Raw genomic sequence first — 22626 nt, 5'->3', positions numbered from 1 at the left:
TTAATGGCGTTAACGTGCTGCGTTAACGCTATACTAGTATCGCGCGATAATATAATTAACGCATTAATCTAAAAAAAAAAAAAGAAAAAAAAAACGTAGGCCAGTAGCCTACAACCACAGTTGACACCATTGGCCACTGAGCAACTCCACTGGAGCAGTTGATTCAAGCCATGTCACATCTTTCAAGTTTGAAATGATTCTTTCTGTTTTGCTCCTGAGAGTGTGCTAGATACTGTACTGTACTGGTAATATTATTTATTTGTGTTAACTTCTGAATAAAACAACTTATTAAACACAAGTACATCTTATTGAACATTATTTTGATATTTCATTACCAATTATCATAGCAAAACAGTTTTTTCAAACAGTCTGTAATGCATTTTGGAAACGGGAGATGGGCTCATGGTGCAATGGGCCACCTAGCCTGAGAAACATAAGGAGGAAAGAAAAAGTAAGGACTTACTTCTGGTCATTATTTGGGTAGAACATATTTTGAATGCCTTCGGCAGGTTTTTTTTTCTTCTTTTTTAGCCATTTTAATCTAGATTAATCTAGATTAAATCCAGGATTGCAGATAGATTAATCTAGATTAAAAAAAAATTATCTATGCTCACCTCTAATATATATATATATATAATATATATATATATTTTTTTTTTTTTATCATTATTTTTTTTTTATTAGAAATGTTTTCCTCTGTAAAAAAAATGCCAGTGAATTTAATTTTTTTCTTCAAAAATGGCCAAGTAACAGCTCTGAACTCTCTGATCAGGCCTGCTCACATAACTGCAGTAATGGCGAGCTGTCAATCACTCAGTGCAACTAAACTGCATGGGTTGATTTTAGGAATAGAATTATCAAATCAAATTAGGCTATTTGAGCTACAATCATCAAATTTGCTGACGACACAGTAGTGGTGGGCCTGATCTCTGCAAACGATGAGAGGGCCTACCTGGAAGAGGTCAAGGTCCTGGCGGGATGGTGCCAGGAGAACAGCCTCTCCCTGAACGTCAGCAAAACAAAGGAGATGATTGTGGACTTTAGGAGGTCGGGGGTCAAGGACTACAGCCCCCTCAGCATCGACGGGGCACCGGTTGAGAGAGTGAACAGTTTTAACTACCTCGGAGCCCACATATCCGAGGACTTGACATGGACCACACACATTGACAGTGTTGTGAAGAAGGCACGACAACGCCTCTACTTCCTCAGGCGCCTAAGGAAGTTCCAAGTCAGTCAGAAGATCCTTAAGAACTTCTACTCATGTACAATAGAGAGCATCCTGACTGGCAACATCACCTCCTGGTTTGGGAATAGCACTGCACAAGACCGAAGCAGACTACAAAGAGTGACACGTTCAGCCGAACGCACAATTGGAGGGGGGCTCCCCACCCTCCAGAACATTTACAACAAGCGGTGCAGGGGTAAGGCTAAGAGAATCATCAAGGACTCCAGCCACCCGAACAACTGCCTCTTTGAACTGCTGCGGTCAGGCAAGCGATACCGGAGTCTCAAGGCGAGCACAGAAAGACTCAGAAGAAGCTTCTATCCTCAGGCCACATCCACACGCACACACTCACTTTAAACAAACAACACACTGCAGCACCCACTCTCCACACTTTAGATCACCTAACTTAGCTAACGTTAGCCAGCTGAATTGTTTAGAGAACAATACCTGGACACTAACGTTAGCTAATGTTAGCCAGCCAAATTGTTTACATAACGATACCTGGATGCTAACATTAGCTAACGTTAGCCAGCCAAATTGTATCCAGAACAATACCTGGACGCTAACGTTAGCTAACTTTAGCCAGCCGAATTGTTTAGAGAACAATACCTGGACACTAACGTTAGCTAACGTTAGCCAGCCAAATTGTTTAGAGAACAATACCTGGACACTAACGTTAGCTAACGTTAGCCAGCCAAATTGTTTACATAACGATACCTGGACGCTAACGTTAGCTAACGTTAGCCAGCCGAATTGTATCCAGAACAATACCTGGATGCTAACGTCCCTGACATCAAGCTAACTGTACACAGTGTTTAATAAGAGATGCTAGATTCAATACACCAAGCTAACTTTACACAGTGTGTAATGATAGATGGTAGATTCAATACACCAATCTAACTGTACACAGTGTTTAATGAGAGATGGTAGATTCAATACACCAATCTAACTGTACACAATGTTTAATGAGAGATGGTAGATCCAATACACCAAGCTAACTGTAACACAGTGTTTAATGAGAGATGGTGGATCCAATACACCAAGCTAACTGTAACACAGTGTTTAATGAGGGAGCATGTCTATGTTCCCCGGGTCCTATGTTCCCCGATTAATTGATTGATTGAACATTTTAGACCACCAGCCCATTCCAAACTCTAACCTTAACCAACTTCGAAAGAGGGCCTAAGCTTAACCAGTTCGAAACAAGGCGGACATTAATAATTAATATAATAATACAAATTTATAAAATGTTCAATCAATTAATCAATCAATCGGGGAACATAGGACCCGGGGAACATAGGGATGATCCCTTTAATGAGAGATGGTAGATTCAATACACCAAGCTAACTTACTGTAGCCTACACAGTTGAGTGTTTAATGAGAGATAGTGGATCCAATACACCAAGCTAACTGTAACAGTGTTTAATGAGAGATGGTAGATTTAATACACCAAGCTAACTTACTGTACACAGTTGAGTGTTTAATGAGAGATATAGATGGGAGGCCGAGTCAGTCTAAAGTGAACTTGATTGATCCATGTTGGCAGACTACACAATTCTTTGTCTGTAATATCTAGTTATTATGTTGAGTCAAAATACGTTTGTTGGCCAGCCGTCTGTTGGTCATCGGTGTTCGTAATCTTACATTTAAATTAAATGTTTTCTCATGCATATCTTTGGACACCTCTAGCTGATAAACCAATCAGGATACAGAAACGGGATTTCGGGACCCCAAAATTGTCAACATGAACAACGGAGAATGCATCTGACTGGAACGCTAGCTGATTATACACAACATGAGACAGTAAATACTATTGTAATAAAACGTTCAAAACTATGTTCAATTTGTGTATTGTTTTGTTACTATATAAGATTGTATTTTGCACTGTATTAACCATAACGACGTCACAGATGAGCTTTAGATGGTTAACGTGATATTAACGCTATCTATCCGACGGTCCGACCTAAATACTATTGTAATAAAACGTTCAAAACTATGTTCAACTTGTGTTTTGTTTCTTACTATAAGATTGTATTTCGCAAGCCATACCGACGTCAGGTGAGCTTGCTATCCATTAGATGGATAACGTGATATTAACGTTAGATCTAACCGACCACAATTTGATTCGAAATGTATTACATACCTCACTTTGTTGGTCTCTCTCTGGTCTGCATCCCCTTAACAATTGTGTGTATTGAGCTGTACTGTATTGTACCCATTCTGCAATCTGTTAACCGTTTTCAATCAATGTCAGACGTCTATAAAAAAACGATTGAATTGCTCAGAATTTAAAATGATGTCCCCAATAGGACATAATAATATTAATATTATTCCCCAGTATGACACAATAAACACAGAATGAATGCTACCAAAGAGAATGCTATATGCAATTTGTGTATAAAGTGTGTATTAATCCTGTAACATGAGTCAAGGTCAGATCTAGCCTGGCATAGAGAACAGAATGTTGATTTTTTGATGTTCAAGTTTCTTTATTAGTTGTCATACAGAAGTACAGAATACTTTTATATAAAATGCTTCTTTCTGTTTTGCTCCAGAGATTGTGCTAGATAAAAATAGAAGTCAAGTACGTAGACAAGTGTTCAATATATACATACAATGTACAATGCAGAGTAGAAAAGTAACTGAGTTACAATACAATATACTATACAGTACAATGCAGAAATGGGATGAGGTACAATTTACAGTAAGGTGTAATGAGGTATGGGTTGTAGTGCATATTCTTTGCCAATAAATATAAAGTGTGTTTAGGTGTTCTAAAGTGGGTGCTGCAGTGAGTTGTTTGTTTAAAGTGAGTGTGTGCGTGTGGATGTGTGTGCTGTGAGTGCATTTGATGGTTGTTACAGTGTTATTGTCATTTGTATGTGTGTAATGTGTAACTAGTACAGTGAGAAGGCATTTGGCGATTTCTTTAAACAACGTCTCCTAACAGATGAGGTGGACTTCCATGCTCCTGTAAAAAAGATGAAACTCAAAACCTTCAAGGACACAACAACATCAAGTGTTACCAAGGTGAGAGGCAAGGAGATGGCCCTGAAAGCAGACCGAGACCTCTTCGCCAGGCTTATAGTGGTGGGAACAGTCAGGAAGATTGACATTGGGGAAATGTTAGTCTACAGTCTGGGACCCTTCCCTGCAGCCATAGCGAACATGGATGGCTCTATGGTGAAAACTGATAAAGCCAAGTTAATGCACTTTCTCGAGGGATCAGTAAATCCACCCGCCACAGTTGAAGTCCCTGATGGCACAGGGGTGGAGGTGTTACCACTACAAACACTGTTCTCAATACAGGAGGAAGCAGACACCCGACTATTGCTTCACTGTGCTCATGCCTCTCAATACAGTTCCCATGTGGTGATCAGCAGTCCAGAGATTTCTTCGAGATTGACTGGATGTCACTTCCTCCAGCCCCAGTCGCAATCCTGGAACTTGTATACTGCTCCTGCAAAAAAAAACACAATGCATGAAGGGGCGATGCACATGCAAATCAAACAACCTACCATGTACAGACATGTGTCTGTGTTTGGACTGTCAGAACATTGTATCTTCTTTTTTTCATAAATTTTATTTCTTTTTTGGAAGGCACATACAATGCACATTGTTGGTTCCAGCTATCTATTGTTTGATAGTTTGCACCATTTAATCTAGCTGTAGAAAGCTCCATTGTTACAACATCAGCTAATAACTGTTTCCAGTGATTAAAGGGCAGAGAATGTGGAGCTTGCCATCAAAGTGCAATTTTTTTTTCTCAGCAGTACTTCCTGCCAAGCTAAAGAATCATCATCATTAAGGAGCAGTAATTTGGGACAACAGGGAATATGTTTTTGTAATACATGTTACTGTTAAAATAAATAACATGTTATTTTCACACTTGTTATTGTGTTATAAATGTTGATTGATTGAAAACGTTATTAACAGATTGCAGAATGGGTACAGTACAGTACAGCTCAATACACACAATTGTTAAGGGGATGCAGACCAGAGAAAGACGTTTGTCTTGTTTACATCAGGGCCCCCCATTTGTAATTCATAGTGACAACAGCATCTAAAACAAAGACCGCTATTACCATAGTGTAACACACAGCAAGAATGTGAAACAAGTTACTATTATTAGTATTGGGTTAGAGTTGTTTGATTTACACTAACGTAATGTTAAAGTTAAAATGCTAACGTAGGTAACGTTAGTCTTTGTGAGCTGTGGCTACAACATTTTCCAATGTGTAATCGGACGTCAAAACGGACTACATATAAACTGCTGATGACTCATAACTTCCTATCACGTTGAATAATGCTGTAAAGTTAAGTAAAAATGCATTTCAATAGTAATAGTAATGAATTGAGAGCTTACCGAATGCAGAGCTATCCAGTGTTGTGAACAGACGAGTAGCAATATTTACTTCCTGGTTCCAGGGCTTGAAGAATGTCATTGGGAGAAATCAAGTCACCTGACGTTGTAACGCGTTTTGATTGGTTCCGCAGCAACGCCCCTTTTCACAAACGTAGGTAGTTTTTATCTTATCAACACATTAATTTCATAAAGATATGACCCAACAACCGTTGCCAACAAACGGAAATGTGTTATTATAGTATATTATGTAGTTCATATTACAATAACATATAGTCTGTTTAACCAGATCAATCATTTCATTAACGGAAGCCTCTAGAGACCTTCGGCCCACCGTCTAATAGTGGATTCAATACACCAAGCTAACTTTACACAGTGTTTAATGAGAGATGGTAGATTCAATACACCAAGCTAACTGTGTTATGTACCACGAGCCTGATCACTCCTGTGTCACTGTGCAAGCAGGCCTGATCACTCCTGTGTCACGGGGCATGCAGGTGAGGGCTGCCAATTAGCCAATTAGTGCTGATTGGTTACCTGCTGGGAGTATCTTTAAAATCAACACTGGTGACACACATGCAGGGTCGGTGTTTAGAAGAGGTGGTTAACAGATAGATAGTCATGTTCTTCCAGTCCTTATCCTTTAGTTTACACTAGTAATTCCTTAATATAGTAGCACTTTGAGTTAATACACAAGTTTTGGTGTCGGTTGCACATAGGTTGCGTGCCTTTGAGCCAGGGTCGTAACAGTTGGGCGCTCGTCCGGGATCTTTACCCCTAGAAATTTGTTTGGTGTTTTTTTTTTTTGTGTTACACGGGGTGTCATGGTATTATGGTTTGGGTGGTGTTCGTTACATATGGTGTAGCGTGGGGGCTTGAGCCATTTCATCAAACAGGTGAGTATGCCGTATTTGTTTGTAATTTGATGTGACTACTTATGCTGTTAAAATATATAGTTTAGTGGGCACCACATGTAGATAGGGACATTATTTTCTGGTTGTTGGTTAGCGTCCTGTGCACCACATACTCATGGGGCAGTCAGAGAAGGGATTAGCACCATCTGCTTGTCTGGTACCGTATCATGTACTGGACGGGTGGATGGTCAAGTATGATCTTTGACTGGTAGCAGGTGTGGTTGAAGATGGTTAGGTCTACAGGGCATTAGTTTAAGGGTAGGTAGATTAGGGCGGCCAGAAAACACAGGTAGTGTGGTAGGGCTTGATTTAGTGTTTCTTAGGGTAGACATGTGGTGGGCCGGTTTTGACTGCAGTTTAGACGTAGAAGCATATGTAGTCACATCAGGTTAGAAGGCGCACCTGTTTGGGATTGTTTGTTGGATTTATTTTGTTTGTTTGAGTGTTTGGTGAGCATACCTGGTAGCACCTAACACCCTGCGTGTATGACACGTCTATTTAGGGTGGGTGTGTTTTATTTTTTTTTTATTTTTTATTTTTTTTGCTCCGTAGAGCTCACATTTCCACCGCGTTCCTTTCTGGTTGTTATTATTGGCATTTAGCATTCTTCAGTGGTTCTTCAGTGGTTCTTCATGGTTCTTCAGTGGTTCTTCGTGGTTCTTCAGTGGTTCGTTGGGGGGGTCTTTGTGGTTTGTTAGTGGTTCTTTGTGACTGTGAGGTAGGGTGTGTAGCTTGGGGTGGCTGGTTCAGTGACAATGGCTTCCATCAGGGACTTTGTTGATCGCCCATCTCATGACTTGTTAGAGAAGTTTTCCAAAGAACAACTGCTAGAACTTGCTGTACACTACAGGGTGGAGCTTTCTGCAGGGGAGAAACGTTTGAAGCCATCTGCCTTGAGTGCGTTAAGGGTGTTACTCGTTAGGGAGCAGGTGCTTGAGGAGAGGGTGGAGGAGCCTCCTTCGTCTGGCGCGTCTCCGCTATTACCTGGTGTAGAGGGTGAGTGGAGGATAAGGGAGTTGGAGTTTAAGGAAAGGCAGCTAGAGCGAGAGCGTGAGGAGAGGAGAGAGGAGCGTGAGCTTAAAGAGAGGAAAGAGGAGCGTGAGTTTAAGGAGAAACAAATGTTGTTGGAGCACGAGCGTGCACAGAAGGAGCTTGAATATAAGCATGCTGCCTTGCAGGCGGGTGCTCTGCATCCAGAGTCACATTCCGGTTTTGATGTAGGCAGGAATATTAGGATGGTGCCACCATTTTTTGAGAAAGACGTGGAAAGATATTTTCCCCTTTTTGAACGGGTGGCAACCACATTGAAGTGGCCTGATACCGCCTGGACACTGCTGCTGCAATGTGTTTTAGTTGGTAGGGCACAAGAAGCCTACACTGCTCTGTCCCTTGAACAAAGCGCTGATTATGAGCTGGTTAAAGCTTCCATTTTGAGGGCTTATGAGTTGGTCCCCAAGGCCTATCGTCAGCGTTTTAGAGGTTATCGCAGGTCGGAGGGGCAGTCTTATGTTGAATTTGGAAGGGAGAAGGAGAACCTGTTTGACAGGTGGTGCACTTCTCAGAAGGCAGAGTCAAGAGAGCAGCTTAGGCAGTTGATTCTCCTAGAGGAATTTAAAAGATGTGTTCCTGATACTGTTTCCACACATCTAAATGAGCGTAAGGTATCGAAGATAGGCGACGCCGCTGTCTTCGATGATGAGTTTGTGTTGACACACAAGTCCGTGTTTTTGGAGGACTACTGTGTTGAGTCCGGGGATAGGCGTCCTGTTCAGGGGGGCCGTTTCCCAAAACCTGTGTCTGCTGGTCAGTTAACTTCACCTCCTAGGCGGGGTGGTTCTGCTGGTGCATTCCCAGAAGGGATTATCTGTTTCTACTGTAAAGAACCTGGTCATATCGTTGCTGGGTGCCCGGTGCTTGAGCAGAAAAATGTCAGAACCGTGGCTCTGGTAGAAACCATATGCAGAACGCCTATGCCAACGTTAGATGGGGATGGGGGAAGTATCAAACGTGTGGACAAAGAGCTCGAGGGTTCCTCAAGGTTTATGATGAATGGATTTGTTTCCCTGACTAATGCACTAGAGTCCAAACAGGCTATAACAATTTGGAGAGATACCGGTGCTTTTCAGTCCCTCATTCTGGAGGGGGTTTTGCCGTTTTCAGAAAACTCTTCTTTGCATTCCGGTGTCGTTGTTCGGGGCTTTGGGGGTGGATTTGTGGATGCACCTTTGCATGAGGTCACGCTCAATTCTCCCTTAGTATCAGGCAATGTTGTTGTGGGGGTATGTTCTCACATTCCCATAAAGGGGGTGTCCTTCATTCTAGGGAATGATTTGGCTGGTGACAAAGTGTTGGCTACTCCGGTTGTAACTCCCATTCCTGTGGTTTCTGAGGTCCCTAATGAGCTGGCACAGAAACATCCAGGAGTGTTTCCTGTGTGTGCTGTGGCTCGGGAAATGTCAAAGGACAAAAGTGAGGTTGTTGATACTTCGACTTGGGACATTACACTTAGTGACACAGTCTTTGTTGAATTAAGATGTGTACCTGTTGAGAATTTTGGAAAGCACACTGTGGATCTACCTCTGCATAATGATTCTCTTGATTGTGGCTTTGTGTTAGGCCCGGTGGTGAAACCAGAGTTGACATGCGTGCCGGAGAAGCATGTGGCAGGAGATGGTATGGCAGCGCAGTGTCTCAGGGTCTTCCCAGCCTGTATGGTGGCTGAGGCCACGAACGAATTGGAGGAGGAGTGTGGGAAGGATGCTATGAGAGGTGCTGTTGTTTCATGTGACACCGTTCTAGTTGGAGAGGCTACTAAGCCTGACTTAGGCTGCCAGCCTTCCCACAGTAGCTCTATTGTCCCTAATGTTTCACTTGTGGGCAGGGATGGTCCCAGTATGTCAGTTGATGATTCTGACATTGATCCACATGTCCACACTGATTCTCTGCCATGCACTAGGTGTGATGGTCAACCTAGTTACCTGTGTCCTGTGGAGCAGGAGCCGCCTTCGCGACCTGGTCTGTTGAGTGGCAGCCATTTTGATTTTGATCAGGACAATGTTATTTTGGGTGACGCCATTTTAGATGGTGTTCCAGACGTTTTTGTGACTGTCGTACTGCCATGTTCCAGGGACGGTGGGGCTGTACCTGAGGCGGTACATCCTACTCTGGATGTTCACGGTTTGCAGTATCCTGGACTGCCAGTGCCAGGTGGGATGGATATGGGCGCGGTGGTGGTATCAGTGATCTATGGTTTTTGTTTTGCTGTGTTCTGTTCTGTTGAGCGCAGTTCTCAGGTTGATTTTGGTTTGCAGTCTATTTTTGACAGGTCGGTATCGGTGGAGGGGCCTGTTGAAAGGGAGCATACAACACGGTTGGTGGTCGTGTTCGACAGGGGCCGACCCGCTATCACTGTTGTGGTGGTGGCCCTGACAACTAATGGGTCACAGTGTTTTTTTTGTTTTTGTTTATGGGTTGTTGTGTGGTGGTTGCCTCTGGGGCAACCAGTTTGGTGGGGGAGTTGTTATGTACCACGAGCCTGATCACTCCTGTGTCACTGTGCAAGCAGGCCTGATCACTCCTGTGTCACGGGGCATGCAGGTGAGGGCTGCCAATTAGCCAATTAGTGCTGATTGGTTACCTGCTGGGAGTATCTTTAAAATCAACACTGGTGACACACATGCAGGGTCGGTGTTTAGAAGAGGTGGTTAACAGATAGATAGTCACATTCTTCCAGTCCTTATCCTTTAGTTTACACTAGTAATTCCTTAATATAGTAGCACTTTGAGTTAATACACGCGTTTTGGTGTCGGTTGCACATAGGTTGCGTGCCTTTGAGCCAGGGTCGTAACAACTGTAACAGTGTTTAATGAGATATGGTAGATTCAATACACCAAGCTAACTTACTGTAGCCTACACAGTTGAGTGTTTAATGAGAGATAGTGGATCCAATACACCAAGCTAACTTTACACAGTGTTTAATGAGAGATGGTAGATTCAATACACCAAGCTAACTTTACACAGAGAGATGGTAGATGGAAATTACTTCTCTGGATCATGTTTAAATGTGTTTGGGGGGGAAATGTCCAGGCTGCAAAGTAAGCAGTATGGTAATAGCCTATCAGGCCAATACATGGAATTACTTCTTAGTAATTGTCCTTAATAGTTCTTTGCTGGTATGGTAACATATTAGATTATATTGAAAGTGGTCTTAAAAGGTCTTAAATGTAACCTGTTGAAACTTGCAGGAACCCTGTCCGTCAACATCCACCTTCAGTGAGACCATAACACCTGCCCATCATGAAGATGACGTGTCACCCACCTCTACAAGCAGCAGTATCACCACCACCACCACCACTAAAGGTTTGACCTCACAAGACCCTGCACTATGGCCAAGTAGGCCATACCCAACAATGTGGTATCAAGGGGACCAATACAGGTCAAAGATATTGTTTTCCCCCAAAATCCAGCGAACATGGCTTCTGTATTTGGTGTACTCAGTGTTCTGTTTGATATTATAAAAAAAATGTATATGATGAATAAATGCCTTCATAAAATAAATAAAAGAATAAAAGCTTGAATTTCGGACTTAATTACTTTTAATCTCTCCCGTCCTCCCCAATTTTTTAACGCACCAGCCACCAATGACACACACATTGGGGGATGTTTTAAAAATAAAATGTTTGCTTCACCAAAAAATTTGGTCAGCAGCCACCACATCATTCAATTTAGCTGCTGCGGCTTATATTCAGGTGCGCCTTATAGTCCGAAAATTACGGTACTCTTTTGAATAACTTTTTATTATTTATTATAGCTGTTCACTTAAAGGATAATTGCAGTTTTTCTTTTCAACCATGACCCCATTTCTCTATCATCTGGCATCATGTTCAACCTGGATTCTGACCAATATCTCATCAATTGGACCATGACGGGGCCATCGGACTGAACTCCAGCTGGGAGCAACCGACTGGAGCAGCCAGAAAAACTCACACAGTCACTCAGTCATGATCCAGTTGAGGAGATGTTGGTCAGAACTGATCTGCATGATACATAATGAAACTGTAAATTCATGGTGTTGTAGTCTGACACACTGTAACTAACACAAGCTATCCTACACAATGTGTTTCTAGTATAGCAATGGCCATGTAACAACTACGTATGTGCCGACAGTGGGTATATCCCAGAATGACCCAAATTCTCAATCCACCTTTTGACCATGCCCCTTACCCGAGCTGTTGAGGAATAGTTAATATTAATGTTATAGTGTTAATGTAAAGCGCCACCATGAGGCAAGATGACTCAGAGGTTCACAGGCCTCATTGATGCATCTCCGGATACCAGCCTCATGACTGTATGACTAACGGATCAGGAAATAAACGCATTTTAATAATTGAACGTTTGCCCTCATGGTGGCACTAGAAAAGTCATGGAAAAGTAGGGAAAGTCATGGGGTCACCAAAAGCAATAGGGATCTTAGTCTAGGGGTCATGAATGTGCACAGAACATTTGAAAATATTTTAACTAAAGGTATTCGAGATACACTCATTCAAAAAATGTCAAAGTCACGAGGTCACCAAAATCAATGAGGTTAATCTTCTAGGGGTCATAAATGTGCACCGCAAATTTCAAAGGATGTGAATGAAAGCTATTTGAGTTATGCCGTTCACGCGAAAAGGTCTGTGGCGGACGGTCGGGGTAAATCCATAATATCCCCAGACGCTGTCGTTCAGGGATATGATTAGACCTGGTAAGATGGCTGGACAGTGGATGAGTGATTGACACACAGGAGGACATGTATTCTGGAGGAGATGAGGGAACCCGATAGAGCCTTAACCCTTTCACTACCACACTACAGAAGGTTAACCATTTCACCGTCTGTAGTGTGGTAGTGAAAGGGTTAACTTTCTGTAGTGTGGTTGTGAAAGGGTTAACCCTTTGTCGTGTGGCAGTGAAAGGGTTAACCTTCTGTATTGTCACAGTGGAAGTGTTAACCCTTTGGAGAAAGGGTTAAATCATTCTCTGGCTGCAGTCCGGAGCAGTATTTTCACACTAGCGCTCGTCTCCCTATGCTTTCTCTTTTGTTGTTGTTGTTCTTAGCTCTATTCTATTTAAATCTTTCAAAAATGTTCTTATGTACCCCAGTTGCTATTGCATGTACATATCTGTGTTTTATTACACGTATATGTACATAACTTACCAACTATTTTGCCTGTTTTATTCTCCACCCATCGATTATCCATAGCAACACTACTATCACCGACATCCAAGAAGGGGGATCCCCCCTTGAACGGCCCTTCTAAGGTTTCTCCCCTCTACATTGCCTGTGGTGCTTTTTTCCTATTACTAGGTTTTTTGTGAGTTTTTCCTTACCTTCGTTCGCTGGGGTATGTCTGGGAGTGTTGTTTAGGATTTCATGATGGGTTTTTTTGTTCTTGATTTATTGTGATGTTTCTTCATGACCTGTCTAAAGAAGACTTGTCCAGCCCATGGGGACATTAACGTGTGATTGTGGGCTTTACAAATACATTTGATTTGATTTGTAGTTAAAATATATCAGCGAGGAGATGACACGGTCCTCTTACAGATTGAGCTGATAGGATCCTGAAAGCTGGTATGTCATAAATGTATAGATGTAGCAGTACTGTCTATCAGTATGTCGTGTATGTCATAATGTTATGATGAATTGAAAATGGGGGACCCAAGATGAAAGTCTTTCTCTGGTCTGCATCCCCTTAACAATTGTATGTATTGAGCTGTACTGTACTGTACCCATTCTGCAATCTGTTAATAAAGTTTTCAATCAATCAATCAATCAATAAATTATTACTATCTGTGGTAGCTCTAGTATCCACCTACCCAAATAGTTATTTAGCTGCTGTGCTGTCCATTGAGCATGCACCTTCACATGGTAGGCACATTAACTGTAGGTCAAACTCCCCAAACAAACAAGCACACCATTGATTTAATTGCCATATAAATCACACATACAAAGATCTAACTATTACTCCTCTCTGAACATGAATATAAAACAAAAAGGTGATCCATTAACTGTGTAAACCTTATGCAATATTCATCATTGATATTTGGATACTTGAAATCTGTATGAACTGAGTAGTTAGTATCAAATGAAATAAGATGGAATTGAATAAACAACTATTTTGCTCATTACCAGTATGGTATTGTTTAAATTGTACAGCTTTTTGCACATCTTTGTCAGGGAATTCCAACAATTCTGGACCTGAATGTACCAGTTAATTTTTGGTGCACTCTTTAAGCCACTCACCTGTAACTCTGTAAGTGCCCCCACGTCCTGTAAATGACTTTGTGAGTGACTGACCTTAAGTTGATCTCTAGATAATGGCTAGCCAGTTGCGTAAGAAAGTTTGTATAAAATAAATAAATGGACCTCCCTCATTTCTAAACCCTGGCTATGGCCCTGGTCACACCTGAGGGTCACTTCTGTGTTAGTCTGAGAGAATTGGCTGAAAAGAAAGATATTTTCTATTTAGGTACTTGTACTCTACTTGAATGTTTTCATTTTAGGGAACTTTGTACTTTTACTCCACTACATTTCAAAGGAGATATTGTACTTTTTACTCCACTACATTTATCTGAACTAGTTACTACTTACTTTGAAGAAAAAGATGTTGCATAGAAAACATGGAAAACATTTATGAAGATTATATACTTTCACATTTGAAGCCTGTCAACTTCAAGAGGACGTAATCAGAGCAGCATAACTGGACCACATACCACTTTAACATGACCTTTAGAGGTCAATGGATCAAGGATCGAACACTCTCAAGCACTGGAATACACAAACGGCATGTAGAATGCATACTTTTACTTTAGATATGTAAGTACATTCAATAGCAAATCCTTCTCTAGTTTTACTTAAGTAGAATTTGAATGGAGGACTTTTACTTTTAGCAGAGTACTCATTTATCGGGGTATTTCTACTTTTACTAAAGTAAAGGAACTGTGTACTTCTTCCACCACTGTCTCTGTGTGTTTCCTTCATGTTCAGATACCCTTAGGTGTGTTCTTCGTGTGTGTATGACCCTCGGCACTATCCGTAGTCTCCTCGGTTAACTGTATACGTTTGCCTGCCGGGGATCGAATGCTGGGGCAAGTGCTTTTGACCTCGACAGTGCCGAGATGCAATTTTATGACATGCTGCTACCCTAAACTAACCATAACTGTTAAGCGAACCTTAAAACTAACCTTAACCCTAACCATAACTGTTAACCTAACCCTCATTAAAGCCTAACTTTATACCCTAATCATAACCATTAACTCTTTAATTGCCAAACCCGAGATAAGTCGCGTTAACTCGACATGCGTTGGCTGCCAGACCCGGGATATCTCGGGTTTTGGTTGTTTATTCTTTTATTCAATATTTGTATTCATTATTCATCCAGGGACCTTGGTGTTACCATAGGGAATGAGTCTGAGATCGCCAAAGTGCAATACCGGCCGCATCCAGCTAGACCGCGGTATCGAGCACCCTTTGAAACCTTGTATCTTGGCCTGTGCAATGGTCAAATGTCACAGTGCGCACTTTTATTTGTTGGGCAAATGGAGCGGTTAGAACGATTGGATTGAGAAGCGTCAAATGCTCCCGATGCATGATGTGTGGTGGATTATGTTGGCGACACGATTGACACCAATACTGGGACTCGCGATAAAATAATTGGAATATTCTTTTTGGGGTACATCCTAGTGAAGGTAAGGGCTATATGATATCAATCCTGCGTTGATCCAACCATGTCTTCACCTCGATCGCAACGAGTGTGTGTAACGTTACTCCACAACGTATGCCGTTGGTGACAATCAAAGCATTAAAAAAGCCCCCCCCCCTTTCATGCATTCATGATGAAACATAATACCTATGATATAGATTTGATTTGGGAATAGTAGCGTGTACAGGCAAGAAACGGCAACGTTTATAGTAGAATTGACGTATAAGGTTATTACTCAGCCTTTCGGGAATCACCCCAGACCATGCTATAACTATACTTATATTCACCACGGTATAACATGGGAACGTATGGATGAAAAAATGCATTCTTTTTCACTTATTGAACTATAGATAGGTGGTGTCAAATGGGCCATAGTATTGTATCCATAGTACTGGCCCCATTTTTAGAAATCAGACTAAGTGTTGGGAATATGACATATGAGTGTGAGCTCCATGCTCACCACTCGTCCCGACTACCCCAAACTTAAGCACTATTTCGGGCCTACAAACAAGGTGATGCACTCCTATCTTTTAAAGCGTGGCATTGCTATGACGGGCCCGTCTAATAGCTGGCAGTCAATGAGTTAAGGGAACCTTAAAAATAACATTAACCCTAACCATAACCATAACTCTGCTGTTTTCTGGACTATGGTGATGTGTTTATGGGCATGCTGCAGCTTCAACTCTTAAACATCTGGACTCTGTCTATCATTCTGCACTGAGATGTATTACTGGTGACAGATACGATTCCTTTATGAAAAGGTTGGAAGGCCTTCTCTGGTTAAAAGGCGTAACTATCATTGGTATTTGTTTATTTTTAAAGCCCTTATTGTAAACTTCCCCCTTACATCACATCACTGTTGGAATGGAACCTTGGAAACTATTCTACACGTTCACATGACTGGCTGGTTCTTTTTTCTTTCGATGCTTCCAACACCTGGAATGCCCTCCAACTGACCCTAAAATGTCCTTCTCTGCATTTAAAAGTATGATCTCCAACCACTGTTTATGGACTTGTAAGTGATTGTCTTAACTGATTTGTATTGTTTATTCTTATTTGTTGTGCCTATATGTATTTACTGTTAACTGTGTCTTGTTTGTAAGCTTGTAGTCACTGTAAATTAGGGTAACCTCAGTGTCTCACAAGTTGAAATAAAGGTTTGAACCTATGTGTGTGTAGATTGTGTAGTGGTGAAAGTGGTGATTGCTGGTTTGATCCCTTTTTGTGGAGATAATTCTTTTGGTTTATTTTGGGGTTACAGTTTTTTTTGATTGCCTAAAAGCTAAAAGCTAAAGTATTACACAATTATCAAAACCTTACACTCAAGGAGCAAAACATGGGCACCACTATAAGCACAATGTCAGCCTCACACCTTTTGTAAAACAATACACACAGTGATATGCAAAACACTAAACATACTTGTATACATTAGACACAGAAGTATATCATGATGTCACTTCCTTGCTATTCCAAAGCACTGTCAAATTACCACACCTATGAGCCAATTGGTTAAACACAGCCATCAGGTGCGAAAACACATAATTGCTTAGTAATTGTAAACACACCAATCAGGTTTAATGACACACAATTAGCAGAACACCTCAGATCCTTTGCAAAATTAAACACTCTTACTTTAAACTATACACAAATGTATACAAAAACATATATTGTTACCATATGAAACGCATGCATTTCATATAATTCAGTTTGAACCAGTTACACACTGCTGTGCTTAACCTAAAACACTTTTAGCAATTCTACTTCTCAGTGATTAGAGTACTGTAATTGAAGTACACAGAGAATGTGCAAATATACAATTCACCAAACACTACACAAGACCAATGCTGCAGACAATATAATTTATTTCTCTCCATATACCCAAATCAGTCAACATGGAGAATCACAACAAAACATGTCCCAGTTTTCATGCTACTACAGTAGTGTGCATAATACTGTAAGTGCAGCAAATATCAGACAAACATAAAATACTGTATCCAGTACAGGTTAAAATTACACTGTAAAAAATTCAGAATAAAAAATCAAAAATACAGTACAGATAATACTAGACATTATCTCTTCGCCTAGCTGGATCTGTCCAGAGAATTTCTGGGAAACTGGGACATGTGTTGTTGTGATTCTCTGATTTGAACTCACTTGCTGCATTCTTATAGTGCTTAAACCTGATTGGTGTGTCTACAATTACCTATAATCATGTGTTTGCGCACCTGATGGCTGTGTTTAACCAATTGGCTCATAGGTGTGGTAATTTGACAGTCAGTGCTTTGGAATAGCAAGGAAGTGACATCATGATATACTTCTGTGTCTAATGTATGCAAGTGTGTTTATAGTGTTTTACAAATCACTGTGTATTGTTTTGCAAAAAGTGAGAGGCTGACATTGTGCTTATAGTGGTGTAAATCTGGGCCCATGTTTTGCTCTTTGAGTGTAAGGTTTGGATAATTGTGTAATACTTTTGCTTTTAGTGTAAAAGATTTGGACTCGAGCATTGACTGCATTCAGACTCGGAAGGTGCAGACTTGGACTCGGACTTGTTAATTGATACAGTTATTATAATTTTTTTTTCTTTTTTGTAATCAGCCCTAATCATTTGGCAAAATATATTGATGGCTAGTGTATTTGTTTGGCTATTGTGTCACAAAGTAAATAAACTCCCTTTGAAATGGTGGTCATTTATGTTTAATGTAGACCTTTTTTTATTTGTATGTCAACTGCCAGAGAGGAGTGGACTCAACCTTGATGACTTGGACTCGGACACGGACTAGGGTAATGGGGACTCGACTCGGGCTCTCCTTCTGTGACTCGAGACTCGACTCGGACTCAAGATTTAGTGACTCGACTACAAAACTGCTTTTCACACATGACCATATGGTCGTTTCTAGTGACACTGACACGCTACCCTGTGGTGGACCATCAGGTGTATCTCACGCATGGGCGTGATATCGGGACGCTCACTGACAAACTATTATCGTATATACAACCTCTAATGCCTCAGAGGAATGTGTGCGTGTGTACAGAACTGAATATCAATAACTGGTATCGGTCAGTTTTACCGCCTTTTGGTGATAAGAAAGATAATAAGAAAAGCCTCTCTCTGTAATAAAATGTAAATGTAAATGTAATAAGATGCTGGCCTCAGAAGAGCATTTCAACACCAAAGAAGATACACACATATAGTGTACTGTATATGCACACACACACACATGCACACACACACACACACACACACACACACACACACGAGCACACACACCAGCGCACTTTATTAAAGCACAGACACTCACACATTTTAATTAGCAGTGCTCTATTCCATAGTGGAGAAACTACTAAACCGGGGGCTAATTAATCTCCACAGTGTGAGTTTTCATTGCTGAAGCACCTCGGGGACAGAGCCCGGTCCGTCTCCGCTTTGTTGAGTTTATCCGCTGGGAAATGGGGGAAACAATAAAGTAGGAAATCTTAAGAGGCAACAATGGAAAGGTCCTCAGATTAATATGCTCTTCCGTTCAGCCATGCAGTACACTGACGGTTAAATTCCCAGCCCAGAAATGTGGAATGCAATATTGTCTATATATTGTATTTCCTGCCTGTGTGTGTGTGTGTGTGTATGTGTGTGTGTGTGTGTGTGTGTGTGTGTGTGTGTGTGTGTGTGTGTGTGTGTGTGTGTGTGTGTGTGTGTGTGTGTGTGTGTGTGTGTGTGTGTGTGTGTGTGTGTGTGTGTGTGTGTGTGTGTGTGTGTGTGTGTGTGTGTGTGTGTGTGTGTGTGTGTGTGTGTGTGTGTGTGTGTGTGTGTGTGTGTGCGCGTGCATGCGTGTGTGCACGGGCGTGTGTGTGTGTGTTGGTCACATGCTGCTCCTCATTACAAATCGTCTCATGACTGGATGCAATTTGTGGCTCTGAATAGTCACAGTGATCTGCCCCTCATTCCCTGTGTATCTGTCTCTCTCTCTCTCTCTCTCTCTCTCTGTATCTGTCTATCAATATATCTCTGTCTCTCTGTGTGTATCTGTCTGTCTCTCTCTTTCTGTCTGTCTGTCTACATCTCTCTCTCTCTCTCTGTGCATCTGTCTCTCTTTGTCTGTCTAAATCTCTCTGTGCATATATCTCTCTCTGTCTCTCTCTGTGCATCAGTCTATTTGTCTGTCTGTCCATCCGTCGCAGCCATTCCTGAGGAGAGAGCCACCATCCATCCAACATTTGCAAATCATAATTGGCCATGGACGTCTGTGACCATGTGTTTCCTGTGTGGATGATATCATCTACAGCCATTTAGCCATGACTGCTCCGCCTGTGTGTCTCAGGGGTGGAGGGCAACAGCGTAGAAAGGGAGGAAATTCAAGTATGCAGAACTCACAGAGGTGCTTCTAATCCTGCTCCTAATCTCGGTGGTAAAGGGCAAATGGCTGATCAGATTGCTGAAATAGATGCTCGACTAGACGTTCCACAGCAATAAACCCCTCTCGGTCACAGTCCGAGGGATCATCTGTGCGAGTGAGAGTATGTTGTCAAGCTCCACTAAGAGACGGGTTCCATTTCAGAAGCAATGCAGGGGACACTTTATCTTTGTGAGATAGATGTGCCTGCCAGAATGTACGGATGGGTGCTTCATGTGACGAGAACACAGGCTGATGGTATAATGCAACAAGCAGAGATTATGCCATCCTAAGGCACACGCACAGTGTGAGGCAGCGCAAGACTAATCCTCTTTAGTGTCAGTGTGAACTGTGGGGGCACAGCGGGTCCTGTAAACTGCTGTGGGCGCTGGCCTCCTTTCCACTGTTCATTTCCTGCCCTGGGTGATTCCTGCCCTGCTTATAGCTCCTGTCTGCCTCCTGAACCTGTCCCAAAACTGTCCGCCCCCTTCTCCCCTGTTAATACTACTCCCCTCCACACCTTGTCACCTCCCTCAACCTCTCTCTCTCTCTCTCGCTCTCTCTCACTCAGTCACATACACACACACACAATTATGACTATATCTATATCTGTACATATCCTATACTCTTACTAGTTACGCTGCTGGCCAGTAGTAGTCATACTGTCATACTATTTATATAATACAACTCTGTACATACATCTGATTAGCACTACACTAGTAGTACTAATTTGCATATTTTTTACCCAGTCTAACCACCTGTACATTGTATATTGCTATTGCACTTTACTGCTACATTTGCACTAATGCCAAACTTCTTTTTTATGTACTGTACTGTATAATGACAATACATTTGAATAAAATATAATCTAATCTAATCGTATGCGGAACAGGAAATGCACTTTAAAATTATTTATCTCAGTTTCACTACTACTTATAAGGCAGAGTATCATCATCATGTTGTTTATTGTGTAACTTTGCATTATCATCTCTGCTTTGGGTCTCTGTTCCTGTTGTCTCCGATATGGAAAACTGCTGTGCTTCCCTTGAACTTGTGCTGTATAATGACAATACATTTGAATCTAATCTAATCTAATCTAATCTAATCTACTTCCTATTTCATTTTATCAATTTGCATCCACCTTGTGTGTGTGTGTGTGTGTGGTGTGTGTGTGTGTGTGTGTGTGTGTGTGTGTGTGTGTGTGTGTGTGTGTGTGTGTGTGTGTGTGTGTGTGTGTGTGTGTGTGTGTGTGTGTGTGTGTGTGTGTGTGTGTGTGTGTGTGTGTGTGTGTGTGTGTGTGTGTGTGTGTGTGTGTGTGTGTGTGTGTGTGTGTGTGTGTGTGTGTGTGTGTGTGTGTGTGTGTGTGTGTGTGTGTGTGTGTGTGTGTGTGTTTGTGCATGACGTGTATTTTAAGCATGCCTGCAGGACCGGTTTAGTTGTCAGACAGGATTGGAAGCTGTAGAGGTAATATATTTGGTCAGGGTCATGGTGTTGTGACTTATGAAGGTACAGCCTACTCCCACCTCCAGCCCCACACTGTCAGGATGTAGCCCCCTGCCTATTGCACCATGCTGACATAACATCTGTACTGTCAGACAGACAGGCAATCAGGCGGCCCGTCTTCAGCCAGATGGATAGACAGGCTGGCTACAGCCAGACTGGCCAACAGCCTGGTTTACAGGTGGAGCTGAGAGAGTGAAAATCTCAAAGGTCAAACAGATGACAAAATTTTTTCCTCAGAGGACAGGACTTACACATACTGTCATCTGTCACGTGGAGTAGACCAACGCTTGCAGTAGTTCTTAGTTCTATTTACTACTTAATTTCACAATTTTCTTATATACTTTGATTATATTGTCTCCATATATGCATATATATGCTTATTACATGTATTATTTGCTAAAATTCCGCCTACTACAAACATGGGAACTCTCTAACCCCTGTCCCCATCTCCCTATCTCCCTGAATGGTTGTCTCATCGTAGTGTTGGCCAAGGTGGTGGATGTCTCGGGGCGGGGGGATGCAAGATTGCAGTGACTGTTCTACCCCCACATTGGTTATGTGCACCACTGAGGTCATGGATCAGCTTCATACCATCTTCCGTCCGACCCACAACGTCTAAAACATGCCTGTTCTAGTTCATTGCTGGGTTAAGTACTTCTATTCTATTCACATATATGCTTACCAAATGTATCTATTCTATTCACATATATGCTTACCAAATGTATCTATTCTATTCACATATATGCTTACTACATGTATCTATTCTATTCACATATATGCTTACTACATGTATCTATTCTATTCACATATATGCTTACTACATGTATCTATTCTATTCACATATATGCTTACTACATGTATCTATTCTATTCACATATATGCTTACTACATGTATCTATTCTATTCACATATATGCTTACTACATGTATCTATTCTATTCACATATATGCTTACTACACGTATCTATTGCTATGTCTAACGCCTGTCCCCGTCTCTCTGTGAGTGGATATCTCGTGGTGATGACCAAGGTGGTGGATGCCCCGTGGTGATGGCCAAGATGATGTGATCCTCTCTACGTCACCCCCATACTTAAAATGGATCAGAACGGAATACATACTCATATTTTGAGCTCCGAGCCTTGACATTTAGCCTTTATCCTATTTTCATACTAGCGCTCGCTTCCCTATGCTTTCTCTTTTGTTGTTGTTGTTCTTAGCTCTATTCTATTTAAATCTTTCAAAAATGTTCTTATGTACCCCATTTGCGATTGCATGTACATATTTGTGTTTTATTACACGTATATGTACATACATACCAACTATTTGGCCTGTACTTTTATCCTCCACCCATCGATCATCCATAGCAACACTACTATCAACGACATCCAAGAAGGGGGATTGAACGGCCCTTCTAAGGTTTCTCTTCTCCACATTGCCTGTGGTGCTTTTTTCCTATTGCTAGGTTTTTTGTGAGTTTTTCCCTTACCTTCACT

Source organism: Notolepis coatsorum, assembly GCF_963971535.1.
Source record: "Notolepis coatsorum genome assembly, chromosome: 14".
Taxonomy (NCBI): domain Eukaryota; kingdom Metazoa; phylum Chordata; class Actinopteri; order Aulopiformes; family Paralepididae; genus Notolepis; species Notolepis coatsorum.
The sequence above is the reverse complement of the archived record's forward strand: the minus strand, read 5'-3'. Positions refer to the sequence as shown.